The sequence below is a fragment of the Delphinus delphis genome, chromosome 3, assembly GCF_949987515.2.
Source record: "Delphinus delphis chromosome 3, mDelDel1.2, whole genome shotgun sequence".
NCBI classification, from domain to species: Eukaryota; Metazoa; Chordata; class Mammalia; order Artiodactyla; family Delphinidae; genus Delphinus; species Delphinus delphis.
Genome location: NC_082685.1, coordinates 73,961,251 through 73,979,444, shown reverse-complemented (window position 1 = coordinate 73,979,444; position 18,194 = coordinate 73,961,251). Strand labels below are relative to the sequence as shown.

Sequence of the window (18,194 nt, the reverse complement as noted above, 5' to 3'; positions counted from 1 at the left end):
ATAAACTTCAATTTGGATGCCAAAGTCAAACAGGGAATAGATTAGAATGAAGGAATGACAAATAATATCACTCTTTTCCTATTCAGCATGTGGACAGGATAATTCGCAAGATGGAACATTTTTACTTGATGAGACCATGGGGAAGACTTCTCTGAAAATGATTATGTTTTCATTCTGGATTGCTGGGGAAATAAGCCAGCTGGAACAAGTCCACTCAACGCTTTCTAGTGGAAGGGCTGTATCCAAAAGTTTCCATGGTAATAGTAACCTTCATTTCTTTGCAAGAAGATTGCAACTTCTTATAGAACCCATTGTTTTCAGGTGTTAGTCAGCTATCATTCCCATAAAGCTCCTATAAAAACCAAGCACTAAAATCTTGGTGTCCGTGCAGTTTGTGTATCCTTTAACTGATAAGCAAGAATGAAAAGTATTGGAGGATTGGGGTCCCTTCACTGAAATAGAAACACACACTTTGTTCCAGCAAATCTCCCAGACCCCAGCACTGTTCTTTGTGGAATAATTGGAAGATGGAGGATGATTACCTTCTCTTATAAGCTCTATAGCTTTGTACATTTCCCCTTTTCCCAGTTAAGTCATTTCTTAATCCATACTGTAGGATTTATGGAATTTGCCCCAAGCCCTAGTGTAAGACAAATGGTCACCAAAAGCAGCAGCATCTTGCACAATATTGAGAAAAGATCCCTAGTAAGGTCGTCATCATTGCTAGGCTATCTGTTAGCCATTTCTCTGGCTTTTTGTGTTAAGAGACTTCTTAGTGTGTTTGGATGGTGATGTGTCCATCACCAGGGAATGAGCTGTATTGGTCTGTGCCAACCATAGCAATTCCACGATCCTTTGCTAACAGTCATGGAAGCCCATGGTAGCTAAAAAAGAGTCTCACTGGAGTGCTTTTTATTAAGGTTTATCTTATGAATAAAAGAAAGGATGGTATAAGGTAAAGGCCCTATATGGCATCATCTACTTCTTTCCTGCTTGGTGTGCTGTTAAGAATATGATAGTTGGTACTACACCAGCTATGCTTTGCTCAGAAAACCCATCACTAACACCTGATAATGGTAAAATAGAAACTGGAAAGAATCTAGGTTCCAGTTGTTCAACCACTAAACCAAAGTTTATTGTGGACTTCTTTTTTTTATACGGAATAAAGAAATATGATTCTTGCTTAAACCACCTTAGTCAAATATCCTTTAACTTGTAACTGAGAGACTCGAACTGAAATAGCTGCCTTACAACAAAGATGACCCACCCAGTGACTAGAGTTTTAGAAAAAAGATTACTGTATAGGAGCCTTTATCCCATATTTAGGAGCTGGATTTGAAAATTTGGAGTAGAGGAAAAAGAGAAAATGAGGAATTTAGAGCAATTGTGAAGGTTTATTTTTCCCCAAATAGTCTTGAAAATAATAAAGGAAGTGATAGTGAGTCAAGTGGTACCTTATTATTTCCTTCTTGCCTCTGTTATAAGAGAAATAGTTGAAGCATTTTATTTTATTTTACTTTATTTATATTTTGGGGGGCCTGATTCATAATTTAATAGGTGTGCTGGTCTGGGTCCCTTATTTCTGCTGCTCACAGGCCCACTGCTCTGGGGTTAGGGTTTTCTGCTCAAAGGCATGGATGTGCAGGAGCTCGTCTGCTAGGGAAGTGTTCACAAGCCAGTATCTCTGAAGCAGTGGCTTCCTCTCGAACTTGGCTGACACCACGAGGACTCAGAAGCTGGACATGCAACGTGGGAGTTGTGTCCTCCACTTCCATGTGCTCCACCTCCAGGTCCCACTGCAGCTTCTCCGGGAGGTACTCAATGCTGAGTTCCATCGTGGTAGCCTGGGGTGGGGGGAGTGCAGCCCAGTTCGGACCTCTGCCACACTGCTTCCACCCTTACTAGCTGAGACATTTAAAAAAAATTCATGCTTTATAACCTGGAATTGCATTTATACCAGAGGAGTGATTCAGCAATGCAAAGGGCAATGGGTATGAGTTAGATGGGTCTTGTGTTTATAGTATCATCGGGCTAAAATCAAGTTGTCAGCCGCTGATGTGATCTCTTTAGAAGCTAGAGTTCCTCTTACAAGATGAGTCAGATATTGGCAGAATTCATTTCCTTGTGGTTGTACGGGTGAGGTTCTCATTTTCTTCCTGGCTGACAGCTGGAAGTTGCAGTCAACTCCAAGAGGTCACCTACTTATTATCCTTGCACAACATAGCAATTTACTTTTTCAAAGCCAACAGAAGTACATCTCTCTGACATCTATACCCTCTTTTAAGAGCTTGCCTGCTTACTTAGGATAATATCCCCTTTGCTTAAATAAAAAATCAGCTGATTAGGGCACTTAATTACATCTGTAAAATATGATCTTTTTTTTTTTTTTTTTTTTTTTTTTGCGGTGTGTGGTCCTCTCACTGTTGTGGCCTTTCCCGTTGCAGAGCACAGGCTCCGGACACACAGGCTCAGTGGCCATGGCTTACAGGCCCAGCCCCTCTGCGGCATGTGGGATCTTCCTGGACTGGGGCACAAACCCGTGTCCCCTGCATCGGCAGGCGGACTCTCAACCACTGCGCCACCAGGGAAGCCCAAAATATGATCATTTTACCATATAATGGAACCTAACTATGGGAATGCATCGTGTTTATAGGTCTCATGCACATTCAACCACAAAACCATATAGGGCATGTACAGAATGAACCAGAAATCTTGGAGACCATCTTAGAATTCTGTCTACCACAATGTTGTCTTTATTATGTAGCTGAAGAAACTGAGGCTCAGAGAATTAAGTAATTTGCTCAAGTTACATAATCAGTAAATGCAGGACTATGATTAGAACTTCAGTCTCTCTGATTCTCAAGCCTATATTCTTTCTGTTTGTAGCTTCTGCTGAAGGAATTTGTAAACATCTAGCTGAACTTTTATAAAGAAACATTTCCTATAATTATCAATTCCATTAATAAATCCAGAAATAAAACATGTCAATATTCTTTTTATTTAACATATTGTCTTTTTTATCTTACATAGATCTATTTTTAGACTTTTATAGTTTCCTTTATGAATTAATTATTTTAATGCAATTTTTAACAGAAGGTAGCTTTCTCAATTGTGAATTCTAATGGCAATGGACTTTCAAAAGCCTATATCTCATACTTTAAGTATTATATAGTTGATTAACCTTCAATATAAGATTTATTCTCAATTTTTAAGAAAAGTTGACTATATTTGTCCAAATGAGAAGCAAGGTAATTAACAGTGATTATCAAACAGGGCTGGATTGAAATTACGGTGTTATCGCTTACTAATTATGTTGTCTTGCCAGGTAAGTTACTTTTCTGGCCTAATTTCTTCTAATTTGTTTATTTTTGGCCCTAAGAATTTATTAGGGTCAAAAATAAAAAATGTTAGATACTAAAGTGGTAAGGACAGATTTTAATCAGCAATAGGGAAATACGGAAAAGAGACTAGTGTGAATTGAACTCAACTTTGATTTGTACAGAGGTGACCCAGCATTCTAAAGGGAGAATGAGGGAATAAGAAGGGAGGTGGGCAGGGTTCAGTAGAGCCAGGGAAGTGTAAAATTACAAAAAGCAGGAAGCGGGGGTTGGTCTATATGAAACCGATATGGTTTTGCTAACTAGAGTTTATAGAAGTTAGGCTCCTATCCTCCCATGGAGACTGGGAGACAGGGGCCCTATCTTCAGGTATTGGCTGGAACAAATTAAATTCTGTTGGCAGCTTTGAGTTTTGGCAGGCATGAACTATTAGTGGAACCAGGATCATCCTAAGGATGTGGCCTTCAGCTGTTAGAAACTATGCTGGTATTCAAGTCTTTATAGATCAAGGTTGAGGTCTAGTTGAGAAAGGGGTCAGAGGAGCCTAGCTAGAGTTTGTTCAAGGAGAGAATAATGTACCTAAATGTCTGACACAGATAAGCTACCTCAAATATTAGCTATTTTAAATCACACTTGCCATTTTTACTTTATTAGCAATTAAATTTTATTTTGTAATTTTAAGGTTTTTTTGCAATTATAAGCAATTAAAATTTCAATTAAAAGCAATTTTAAGTTTTAATTTTATTATCAAGACACAGTACAAAAGAAGACTTTACTACAGTAAGGACACATAAAATATAAAAACAAAAACACACTAGGCCAATTGACAAATATTTTTCTGCTTTTGAGTTGAAAAGAAAATATAAAAATAAATTAATTTAATAGATACTTCCCAAGTATAGCTTTCTTACTCCACAAGCCTTTATAATTGTGATGACTATAATAGTAATTCTTTCCATTACCATTTTATTAATGGTATTCATTTTGATTCATTTGTATTTTTTTATTCATAAAATCTTCCAGTTGCTCTGCTGCTTTCTAAAATGACTGTTCTTTTTGAAATAGTTGGCACCTTAAATAGGCCAATCTTTACAGAATTAAAAGCCCTGTATGTTTTAAGAAAAATGCCATCATTTTAATGCAGCAAAGGGAAAAAAATATCATTGAATTCTGGTCTCGAAAATGTGATGATGAGCAGTGCTGAGCAGATCATTGCATTCCTCCTCTTGCTCTCTATCACAAAATAATAACTTGCCAGGAGGCTGTGGCAGTTATTAATGTTTCATTTTGTTCCTAGATCCAAATTAAACCCCTGAAAAACAGAAAACTATGAAACTAAAGTTGAAATTCAGACATATAATCATATAATATATTTTTAGCATTATTTTAATACTTGCTTTAATATCTTAAACACAAGGAAAGCTCTTCAAGAATGAATTTGGACCTTTTCAGTAGAATCATATGATGTAATAGAATCATGCTATTACAGAATAAATCATCCATTTATTTTTCTGGAGGGATTTTGGGTCATCTAGCTGAACTTCCCTTTTTACAGGTGAAGAAACTGAAGGGAGCAGAGGTTAAGTGCTTTACTTAAGGCCAGCCAGCCTCTCTGAGCTATGTTTTGTAGTTCCCAGTCCCCTCCTGTTCTTGCCCTCCCTACTGGGCTATCTATCACTCACTCTTCTTTTTCTTACCTGATTTTTTTGTTTGTTTGTTTCTCCATCTTAGCTTTTTCCTCTGTATTTTCTGAGGAAAGAAACCAACAATGTTTACTACAGTAAACATTTAGACTGCAAGAATTTCAAATGCAGAGGAAATGCCTCGAGCCATAGAGCCCAGGGTATTGAGCAAGTCACATTGCAGAAGTGCATTTTCTGCAGAAGGTCTAAGCATAAATGCTAGAAAACAGTGCTTGCATTAAATGTGAAAAGTAAGTCAAGTCACAATGCTTTTGAGTCCCTCACAGTTCTTCCTGTTTCTGAACTTCTCTTTCCAATTCTTCTTCCACAGGACAACCAGTTGGCTTTCAAACATAATATATTGAGGATATACTATTTTAAAAATCTTAACAGACTTCCAATGTTTCTTATACATAAAACAAAAGAAAACAAAAACAAACCTCACAAACTTATCCACTGAGCACTGAAATCCTTTCAGGTTACTATCTCTATTTTCAGGCTTGTCTCACATCTTTGGCTTTCTCAGTTTCACAGTAAAGCCACCAGTTTCCTTGCCATTCCCTGGCAGCTGTTCCCTTCTCCAAAGGGAACTTTGTATATTTTCCTTTTCTACTTGCTGAGATCTTATTTATCTATTCATCCTTTAGCTTTCCTTTTCTTGAATTTGGATTGAGTTCTTCCTTTGACCTTCCTCCCTTCTCCAATGATTTTTTAAAAATCTACATATTAATTATTTTCTAGTTATGATTATCCTTAATTTTTTCTTTTTCTTTTTTCAAAATTGCTAGTATTAAAGTTGAAATACAAAATAGTACTTATAACATATGATTCAGTATAAAGAATAAAAATACAAACACCCTTTTATTCACTATCTACCTTAAGGAAAAAAAAAACACAGAAAATAATCCAAAACGTTGAGGTTTCTGAGGGTTCATTCCAGATCCCATTCTTCTCTACTCACAGTGAAAAAAAATCACTAAGTGTATTAACTAATACTTTTTGAAACATTTACCACATAGGGTTGTACATCTAAACAATATTCTTTGGTTTTGCACGGTTTTGAAGTTCACAAAAATGGAATCATGTTGTATCTTCTTTTTTTTATTGTTATATAGATCTTTTCATTTATTGTATATGTATTAGGTACACAGTTTAAAAGGAATAAAACCCTACTCTCTAGAACGTAAGACAATAAATAGAACAAAGATTGGCCCTATTATACAAATGGAATTAGTGAACATAAATAAGTATGTGATTTTCAACCACATTCATATTATTCAGTTTTAAAACTATCTAATCTTTTACAATGACTAAATCCTTACTTGAAACTGTAGAGTTGGTAAAGGATGTATGCCATTTAAGTATTAGTTCAGAGACTTAACAAAACAATTTTACTGGTGGTATTTATTGTGGGGAGCAGAGACCTACTTACTGTGTATGACTATCATGTTTTAGGAAACATGATGAAGTTTTTATATTACAAGGAAGAGATCAAGTTTAAGTATTAGTTATTTTAGAAATACTACCTAAACTAGGATGACATTTATGAAATATTATATATTCCTTCTCTAACTCCCTTCTATTAGTCTATAAACTATATCAAGCAAAGCAATGGAAGTTAAAATTTTTAACATTTTAGATAGTCAAGTTAGAAAAGGACCTAAAGAAAGGAACTCAGATTTAAAGTTCTGAATGCCCACTAGGTTTGGCACCTTTTCTTTCTTCCAACAAAGTATCTTCTCTTAGAAATGGAGTATTTAGTTAACTATCCCTCTCGGGGACCTTGGCTACAATAAAAAAGAGGCCAAGAGACCACATATGCAGACTCACTGGCTTTGCTGGAGAATGACAATGAAGAACCAGGGGCAGAGTCCCAGGGACACAGGAGCCCACAGCAGTCTGGGCTACTAGAATTGGGTGACAAAACAAGCTAACTCTGTCTTCACAAAATTTACCTGTGTTAGAGAAAAAGTCAGTCTATTGAGATTGACAAGGTAGGATTAGCTTTCCGACTCACAGAAGGCAACACCTGCTTTAGAGTGGACATTAGTAAGAGTGCTGACTGCTGTGAATACTTAGGTACTCGGCAACTCCTGACCTAAGGGACATGCAAAGACACAACAAACCAACCAACCAAACACCCTCGGAATAATACAACCCCACTCCTATCAGAGCTTCACTTCTCTGAGTACATGCGGCACACAAAAGCGTCAGTTTCACTTCCCAACTCTGTTAACTGTTCCAGTGAAGACACACAAGGATAATGGTCTTTTAACATATCTGGCAATTTAGAAGTCTTCTCTTGAAGACGTTGTGAACGTCCAACTGGTGTGAGAAACTTTAGCTCTTTAAATGCAGAATTGGTTTTGTTAAACTGCATCTTCTTTTTTGCACTTTGCAAGTATGGAGAAGTAGACACATTATATTTAATTAAGCAACCTGTCCTAGTTTCTGTATTGGGGGTTTTAATATCACTGGTTGGATCTTTTGTTTTGTCATCTTGCTCTTTTTCACAACCTTGAAATACCACATTCCTAGGATGCTTATTTTCTATTTCTGGTTTTTCTGACCCCAGATTAACACTTATATCGTCAATGGTGTTTTCTTGGATTTGTTCCTTGGTTGCACAAGCCTCCTAAATATTTTCTCCAAATTTAACTTTTTCTTGACTCTTCATTGTCAGAATGTCAACAATGGCATGTCGCATATCTTCAGTAGGCTGAGCTCCTGCCAGAATGGCCTTCTCATAGATTGCAAAAATATTTTCAGTAGACTTGTAAGTGGTTCAATATGTGCAAGGCATATCCAATATTTAACATGTTTTTTGGCATCTGGAATATTTTTAATCAGGTCATTCAGTGTAACCAATACTTCTTCTTTTGGACATCCCTCATTAATCAGGTATAGGCATTCAGAAAATGTCTTGTTTACTTTTCCAGTAAACAATCGTTGTTCATCTTCTTCTGCCATGGTAGTCCAGAAGGACCAACTAGTTTTTCATTTTGTGCTTCGGGCTCAGGCTGGGTAACCACTGAGCTCGGAGGCCTTTTCATCACTCTTCCTTTGCCAGCTTTCCACTCACTCGGATGAGCCTTTCTCTCCTCTGCAGTTTCTCTGGGCTGAGTCCATCTACTATCAATAGCTGCTTTCACCATGGTATGTCTGTGGTGGTCAATGCTTTTTGACTTTTCTGTCAGTTTAGTATTAGAAGACAAAGCAGGTCTGGCTACCATTTCAGATGTCATGCTTCTTGATAGTGTCTTATTTCTTTTTATGTCCTGAGAAGAACTGGTTTTGATAGTAGATGAAAGTGTATTTAACTGTAATAATTCTTTCTCTCGAGGCCCTTTCCAAACTGTAACACTGGCAGACTGATGCCTTGTTTCATGGCATCCTGGTTATTACTGTGGTGACTGCTAATAGAAGGTTGTACAGGTTGACTGCTCTGAGATGTAGTGCTCACAAATTTAGTGGCAGTCGTCATATGTGAGGCTCTATCACTTTTCACTGGTACACTGCTGGCATGTACAAGCTGAGACTTTGTGGCTTTAGAGACAGTAGCTGAAAGTTTCTTCATTGTTACAGAACTCTCATCTTTGACTTGTAGAGGTTTTCTAAAGGAATTGATCTTAGACTGAACAATTTGGCTATGATAAGATCCAAGCACAGGTTTCTTGGGCATTTGGGCATGTTAGCACCTTGCTTTGGTTTTTCTGTAGTCATTTGTTTCTTTTTACTGTTGTTTTTAAGGTGAAATGCTTGACTTAACATCATATGTTGACTTTGGGGGTCATCTTTAATTGGTAACAATGGCAGAGTTTGATTATTATCCTCAAAATTAGGTGTATCAATTGCTATAGTTGAATTGGTTAATTCATTAGAAGCTTTTAAAGGAATACAGTTTTTTTCCATTGTTATATTATTCTTGATCCCTGTAAGTCTACCGACATTCTCTTTATCAACCACTTTTGCCTTAAGTTTCAGAACTTTTGTCTCTTCTTCGATCTGGCCTTCAGATGTCTTCACTCTCTGGTCTCTACCACTGGACAATATCTGATTTTCCTGTTTGTATGCAAAAAGTTTTTCTTTTTAACAGATGCTCCTTGAGTTTTTGTCTTCTTTGCTCTCTGAACAGCAGACTGGGCCCTCTGACTCGGGGGCAGCTGCAGGTCCTGGGGCACGGCTGGGGTGCTTATCGCAGCTCCAGGCAGGGGGATGCGTCTCCACCTCAACCACCACAGACTCCCTTAAGCTAGCGCAGCTGCACACTGCCCATATTGTATCTTCTAACTTGCTTTTTTTCTCTCACCATTCTATTCCTGAGATTCATCCACTTTGATGTTAAGGCATGATTTATTTATATCAGTACTGTATATTATTGTAGCATATGACTATACCACAAGTTATTTATCCATTCTCCAGCTGATATTTTTATGTGGAGTAGATACTACAAATGTTCTTATTCTATGTCTATGTCCAATCTCCTCTGACCTGATATTGAACGTGATACAAAAATTATATGATCATCTTAATAGATACAGGGAAAGCATTTGACAAAATTCAACATCCCGTCGCAATAAAAACTCTTAACAAGTTAGGCATAGAAAGGACATATCTTAACATAATAAAAGCTGTCTATAACAGGCCCACAGTTAACGGCATACTCAGTGGTGAAAGGTTGAAAATGTTTCCACTAAGGTAGGGAAACCACTCTCACCACTCTTATTCAACATAATATTGGAAGTCCTAGCTAAAGCAATCAGGCAAGAAAAAAATAAAAGAAGTATCAGAATTGGAAAGGAAGAAATAGAATAGTCTCTATTTGCAGATGGCATGATTTTATAGATAAAAATATCCTAAAGACTCAACCAAAAAACTGTTAGATCTAATCAATGAATTCAGTAGATTTTCAGGATACAAAATAACATACAAAAATCAGTAGCCGAGAGGGGGAAGATGGCGGAAGAGTAAGACGCGGAGATCACCTTCCTCCCCACAAATACATCAGAAATACATCTACACGTGGAACAACTCCTACAGAACACCTACTGAACGCTGGCAGAAGACCTCAGACCTCCCAAAAGGCAAGAAACTCCCCACGTACCTGGGTAGGGCAAAAGAAAAAAGAATAAACAGAGACAAAAGGATAGGGACAGGACCTGCACCAGTGGGAGGGAGCTGTGAAGGAGGAAAGGTTTCCACACACTAGGAAGCCCCTTTGCGGGCGGAGACTGCGGGTGGTGGAGGGGGAAGCTTCAAAGCCGCGGAGGAGAACACAGCAACAGAGGTGCTGACGGCAAAGCGGAGAGATTCCCGCACAGAGGATCGGTGCCGACCGGCACTCACCAGCCCGAGAAGCTTGTCTGCTCACCTGCCAGGGCGGGCGGGGGCTGGGAGCTGAGGCTCGGGCTTCGGTTGGATCACAGGGAGAGGACTGGCAGCATGAACACAGCCTTTAGGGGGTTAGCGCACCACGGCTAGCAAGCAGGGAGTCCGGGGAAAAGTCTGGATCTGCCAAGAGGCAAGAGACCTTTTCTTCCCTCTTTGTTTCCTGGTGCGCGAGAAGAGGGGATTAAGAGCCTGCTTAAAGGAGCTTGAGAGACGGGCGCGAGCAGTGGCTAACAGCGCAGACCCCAAAGACGGGCATGAGACGCTAAGGCTGCTGCTGCTGCCACCAAGAAGCCTGTGTGCGAGCACAGGTCACTATCCATACCTCCCCTCCCGGGAGCCTGTGCAGCCCGCCACTGCCAGGGTCCCGTGATCCAGGGACAACTTCCCCAGAAGAATGCACGGTGCGCCTCAGGCTGGTGCAACGTCCCACTGGCCTCTGCCACCGCAGACTCGCCCCACATCCGCACCCCTCCCTGCCCCCGGCCTGAGTGAGCCAGAGTCCCCGAATCAGCTGCTCCTTTAACCCCGTCCTGTCTGAGCAAAGAACAGGCGCCCTCAGGTGACCTACACGCAGAAGCGGGGCCAAATCCAAAGCTGAGGCCCTGGAGCTGTGCAAACAAAGAAGAGAAGGGAAATCTCTCCCAGCAGCCTCAGAAGCAGTGGATTAAATCTCCACAATCAACTTGATGTGTGAGATTTTGTATATATAGCTTTGCTTTCACCATTTGTCCTAGGGTCCTGTCTGTCCATTTTATTTATTTTTTAACTTAAAAAACATTTTTTTCTTAATAATTATTTTTTATTTTAATAACTTTATTTTATTTTACCTTACTTTATTTTATTTTTCCTTCCTTCCTCCCTCCCTCCCTCCCTCCCTCCCTCTCTCTCTCTCTCTCTTTCTTTCTTTCTTTCTTTCTTTCTTTCTTTCTTTCTTTCTTTCTTTCTTTCTTTCTTTCTTTCTTTCTTTCTTTCTTTCTTTCTTTCTTTCTTTCTTTCTTTCTTTCTTTTTCTCCTTTTATTCTGAGCCGTGTGGATGAAAGGCTCTTGGTGCTGCAGCCAGGAGTCAGTGCTGTGCCTCTGACGTGGGAGAGCCAACTTCAGGACCCTGGTCCACAAGAGACCTCCCAGCTCCATGTAATATCAAATGGCAAAAATCTCCCAGAGATCTCCATTTCAACACCAACACCCAACTTCACTCAATGACCAGCAAGCTACAGTGCTGGACTACCTATGCCAGACAACTAGCAAGACAGGACCACAACCCCACCCATTAGCAGAGAGGCTGCCTAAAATCATAATAAGGCCACAGACACCCCAAAACACACCACCAGACGTGGACCTGCCCACCAGAAAGACAAGATCCAGCCTCATCCACCAGAACACAGGCACTAGTCCCCTCCACCAGGAAGCCTACACAACCCACTGAACCAACTTTAGCCACTGGGGACAGACACCAAAAAAAAACGGGAACTACGAACCTTCAACCTGCAAAAAGGAGACCCCAAACACAGTAAGATAAGCAAAATAAGAAGACAGAAAAACACACAGCAGGTGAAGGAGCAAGATAAAAACCCACCAGACCTAACAAATGAAGAGGAAATAGGCAGTCTACCTGAAAAAGAATTCAGAATAATGATAGTAAAGATGATCCAAAATCTTGGAAATAGAATAGACAAAATGCAAGAAACATTTAACAAGGACCTAGAAGAACTAAAGATGAAACAAGCAATGATGAACAACACAATAAATGAAATTTAAAATACTCTAGAAGGGATCAATAGCAGAAAAACTGAGGCAGAAGAACGGATAAGTGACCTAGAAGATAAAATAGTGGAAATACCTACTGCAGAGAAGAATAAAGAAAAAAGAATGAAAAGAACTGAGGACAGTCTTAGAGACCTCTGGGACAACATTAAATGCACTAACATTCGAATTATAGGGGTCCCAGAAGAAGAAGAGAAAAAGAAAGGGACTGAGAAAATATTTGAAGAGATTATAGTTGAAAACTTCCCTAGAAGTTTTCAAACTAGAAAGCTTCTGCACAGCAAATCATCAACAAAGTGAAAAAACAACCTATGGAATGGGAAAAAATTATATGTAAACCATATATCTGATTAGAGAATAATACCCCAAATATATAGAGAACTCATACAAATCAGTAGCAAATAAACCAAACAATTAAAAAATGGGCAAAGAACCTGAATAGACATTTCTCCAAAGAAGATATAAGAAAGGCCAGCAGGCACATAGAAAAATGCTCACCATTACTAGTAAGTAAGGAAATGCATATTAAAAGCACAATAGGACATCACCTCACACTTGTTAGAACAGGCATCATAAAAAATAAAAGAGATAACAAGTGCTGGTATGGATGAGGAGAAAAGGGTTTGGTGGGATTATAGATTGATATAGCCACTGCAAAACAATATGGATGATCCTCAAAAAATTAAAAATATAATTGTCATATTATCCAGCAATTCCACTTCTGAGAATATATATGAAGAAAATAAAAACTCTAACTCAAAAGATATCTTTACTCCCATATTCATAGCAGCATTATTTACAATAGCCAAGAGATGGAAACAACCTAAGGTGTACATCTATAGATAAAATGAATAAAGAAGTTTGCATTTCTCTAATAATTAGTGACATTAAGCATCTTTTCATGTGCCTGTTGGCCATCTGTATGTCTTCTTTGTCTACTTAGGTCTTCTGCCAATTTTTTGATTTTTTAAAAAATTTTATTAAGCTGTATGAACTGTTTGTATATTTTGAAATTTAATCCCTTGTCAGTAGCATCATTTGCAAATATTTTCTCCCATTCTGTGGGTTGTCTTTTATTTTGTTTATAGTTTTCTTTGTTGTGGAAAAGCTTTTAAGTTTAATTTGGTCCCATTTGTTTATTTTTGGTTTTGTTTCCATTACTCTAGGAGAGGGATCCAAAAAAGTATTGCTGTGATTTATGTCAAAGAGTGTTCTGCCTGTGTTTTCCTCTAGGAGTTTTATAGTATCTGGTGTTTCATTTAGGTCTTTAATGCATTTTGAGTTTATTTTTGTGTATGGTGTCAGGGAGTGTTCTAATTTCATTCTTTTACATATAGCTTTACAGTTTTCCCAGCACCACTTATTGAAGAGACTATCTTTTCTCCATTGTACATTCTTGCCTCTTTTTTCATAGATTAATTGACCATAAGTGCATGGTTTTATTTCTGGGCTTTCTATCCTGGTCCATTGATTTATATATCTCTTTTTGTGCCAGTACCATACTGTTTTGATGATTGTAGCTTTATAGTATAGTCTGAAGCCAGGGTGCCTGACTCCTCCAGCTCCATTTTTCTTTCTCAAGATTGCTTTGGCTATTCAGGTTCTTTTGTGTTTCCATACAAATTTTTAAGTTATTTGTTCTAGTCCTATGAAAAATATCATTGGTAATTTGATAGGGATTACATTGAATCTGTAGATTGCTTTCGGTAGTATAGTCATTTTGACAATATTGATTCTTCTAATCCAATAACATGGTATTTCTCTCCATCTGTTTGTGTCATCTTTGATTTCTTTCATCAGTATCTTATAGTTTTTTGAGTACAGGTCTTTTGTCTCCTTAGGTAGGTTTATTCCTAGGTATTTTATTCTTTTTGATACAGTGGTCACTGGGATTGTTTCCTTAATTACTCTTTCTGATCTTTTGTTGTTAGTGTATGGGAATTCAAGAGATTTCTTTATTAATTTTGTATCCTGCAACTTTACCAAATTTATTGATGAGCTCTAGTAGTTTTCTGGTAACATCTTTGAAAGTTGCTATGAGAGTCAAACTTAAATGTTCCCACCATAACAATTGAAATCACAAAATGGAAGTCTTGTGAGTTGAAGGGTGTGCTAACTAACCTTATTGTGGTAACATTTTGCTATGTATATATATATATATATATGCATGTATAAATCATCTCATTGTATACCTTAAACTTACATAATATTTTAAGTCAATTATACCACAATAAACCTGGAAAGAACATTGTAGAACATATGTATTCTAGATATTTGCTATTTGCTTGTCCTTTTTCTGCCTTTCATCCTCTACAAACTCATATTTCAAATTTAGGACCAGTTTAAGTTTCCCCCAGTGAGTTCACTCTAAAAGCATCGGAGTGGTGTGTAAGTGTTACTTGTTTCACAGAGGAAATGGGGGAGAAATTTATATATTGACTTAAAAATTGTATGAGACATTTTACTTTCCCTGTATTCCTTTTTGCCTCTGCTGTCCCCAGGCACTTCCTTATGTTAGCTCAGTTTCTACACAGTGCCCAGCCACATGGTCTGTCTCCATTTCTTCCCAGAATGCCTTTCTGACCTCTTTCTCTGTTAGGATACTCTGATCCAGTTCCTGCATTCCAAATTGCATAACCACACAAAATTCCATTTCTTTTTCTTCTTTTAGTTTCACTTTGGAAATGCATTGATTCAGGTCTTTTTTTTTGCACATACTTTAATTGCATGAACTTTAATTGAAGAATATTCATGTCCATTCTAAGAAAATGCCAACCCTAAAAAAGAAAATCCTGAACACAGCACTTTTAGTTTATTTTTTTTTAATTGAAATGGAACAAATTGAAAGGAAAAAATTTGTTCCAGATGTTTGAAGAAAGCATGTGTGATTTTGTTGACTGTTTTCTTTATAAATACTTTTGAAAGAAATTCATTTCCAGGTAGCATGTAGTCATAATGAATGACTTCAAAAATATGTGCTTAAACATTAAGACTAATTTGGTATTACCAAAAGCATCATGGCCACAAATTCCCAATGTGTGTTTAACAGTAAGGTAGAAAATTCACAGAAAATACACATCTGACGGACTCACATACCATGCCCATAAACAGAGACACAGACCCAAACACATACATACATGCTCCACACCCCATACAAATACTTCCTTTCAACCATACTACATTGTCTCAGCTCACTCGGTTTTCTTTTTCTATCAACCCCAGTTATTTTGAACAATTTCTAAAATTCTTGCCAATATTTTCCTCTCACAGAAAGGCTCACAGGATTGACTGTGGTGTCCTGTCCTGGCTTCACTCTCTTCCTGGGTCTCGCAGGTTATCTGTGGCAAGAGTATTAATCTAACAGCCACGAGCCCTTTCACTATGTAGTTGCATCTTTCGTGCCAGAGGCACAGGCTCTTCTCAGGCAGAATCATGAGTGTGGCCTGAGCTATCATTTGTATGTGATATTTGTCCATTTTATTTCTGTTACATTAAAAAATAGATTCAAATCAAGGATGTTTTCATTCTGTGTTTAAATATTTGTTCACATATCCAAGTATCCAAGTATATTCACTGTCTTTTTCTTTTTTTTTTAAACATACAGTGCTATAACCTGCAACAATGGCACACATAAAACTCTATGTTATTCCCTTAACTAAAATATACCAAGAATAAAGACACTACCAGCAATTTACAGGAATATAAGAATGAACTTAGTAAAGACAGAATGAACTGTGTGCACATTTACACGAGCATAGCACTCATTATTTTGAAGCCTCTAGGAAACTGGTTGGGAAGAGAACAAACACTTTTTAGATATTAAGAGTTAATTCAAATTAAATCAGCTTCTCCAGAAGTATAATGTGTTCACATTGGACTTCATGTTGCTTTTCACTATTTCAATATGAGATATGTCCCTGTATGTGTCTTTACTCATAGTTCTTTCCAATTGCTATATGTATATAATTATAAATTGGTCACATTCATTTTCTAGAATTTCATATAAATGTATTGCTGGAAAGCCATCTCTCCCAAAACAGGTAACCATTATTTATCTTTCAAATTGTTTTTCAGCAAGGAGCTACTGAAGAGACTTTCTCTCTATAAATACAGAAACAGAAAGTTATTGTTTAGGTGCACCAGGCGTGCTGTATTCTCTCGACTTTATGCTATTACAGAGATACTAGTTAGATAGTGGAACAATGCAGCTTCCAGTTTGACTAAAACATTTTAAAGAAAAGAGTATTTTTAATGAAGTAGCTATTAAAAAATTGCCATCCAATTATGGGCAAAATCCTAAGGTAATATTTGTGTTCCACAAAGGAATCTGTGATTAGGCAAATTCCTGAACTAACATTTGATATCCATCATGTCATTTAATTCTGAGCCACATTCTTTCTTCTCAAGTGAGTGATGATGAAAAGAAACCAGTCTTTTTTTTAATATATCCATTAATAGTTGAATTATACACAAATTGATTTGAATTTGTCTCATCCCTAAATTATGAGTTTAGTTGAAGTTTCTAGGAGTAGAACTGTTGAACATATATAATATTTGCTTGGTCATTACACCTTTTGAAATGTTCTCTGTGGATATGGGTGCTGGTGTACTGAACTCCTTACCATAAGCAATTTCTGATGTCTTAAGAAATGTTAAACAATTTGTGGGGCAGATGGTATTTCCACACGTGGTTTAGAAAAGCATTGTACTTCTGACAAATGGGCCTGTTCTGATTTTAAAGGAGAGGAAGGTTTTTATGATTTTATTTTTATGGACACATTTAATTATATATCAAGGGGATCTACCACACACATTTTCACAGAGGGCATTACACAGTTTTATAGCGTGCCTTCAGCTTCCTAAAAAGTTACCAATATCACAATTACAGTAAAATTACTGTGCAATTATAACAACAGCTTCTTTAAACACTATTTGTAGATGTAAAATTGTTTTTATGAGTAATACATAACATTACTATCTCATTTTAGAAATCTATATTGAATAAAGCCCATTTGCCAATATTAAGTTTCATTCATATAAATTCTCTTTTGAAGAAATACATGTTTAAGTTAAAAATATTCCTCCTGCATTCATAACTAGAGGATAAAGCTCATCAATATGAACAAACTCCAAAAATAGATATTTAAATAAAAGTAAAAATGAAGTACTGATTTCTACTCTTTTCATTATTATATCTGTTACTGGCTTTACATCCTGAGTTGTGTTCTGGTAATGGTGCTGGATCAAAAAAGTTCTTACTTCAGTTTAAATACATGTGTAAAGCACATGTATTTTTCTTTTCTCTGAATACATTTTGATTGAAAAATAACATAAGAAAAACAAGCCTGCCACTCATATTTGCAAGGCCTGCTACAAAAACACAAACAGAGGCCCACATTTCAAAATCTAAATATTTAAAAATTACAGATCTAGCTAATAAATTGCTAAATTAAAAAGTTATATTTTCTCTCAACAAAAATACCTTTATACTGACAAAATGAACACTGTATGTAAAGTCTAATTTTATATGACTAACAGTCAGCACAATGCCAAAGATGACTGTATTGAAATATTATTTAGCATGTTGATGCTCTAACCATATTAGTAAAAAATATAAAATGTATTCACATATGTATTATAATATATAACATATTGTATGTAATTTATTTTTCTTGTCTTGTTTGGTGACTACCATTCGATATGCAGAGACCTAATCTTCTTCCATAGTGCACTCCACCATCTCCATCAGCTTTGTCTGGTATCCCCATGTTCAAAGCTCTTTTGGTGAGCATCTCTAGAGAGAGCAAACTTTGTTCTAGAATTCCTTTGGAGTCCAAGAGGGGTTAAAATGTTCCAGATTCAGGACTATGAAAATCTTCACCTTTGACCTCTCTTCTGGATGCTTGTCTTTAGAGGTACCCATTGGCTCCAGTTGCTGAGTTCCAAAGTTCTTAATAAATACATAGAACAAAGTTCTTAATAAATACATAGGGCAAAGTGTTCTTATGTTTCGATATGA

The 18,194-nt window shown here is 37.1% G+C and overlaps 1 pseudogene; it reads right to left on the bottom strand.

Annotated features, from left to right (window-relative positions):
• Positions 1-7,196: 7,196 nt before the first annotated feature.
• Positions 7,197-17,943, bottom strand: LOC132422418 (cytoskeleton-associated protein 2 pseudogene; annotated as a pseudogene).
• Positions 17,944-18,194: the final 251 nt, after the last annotated feature.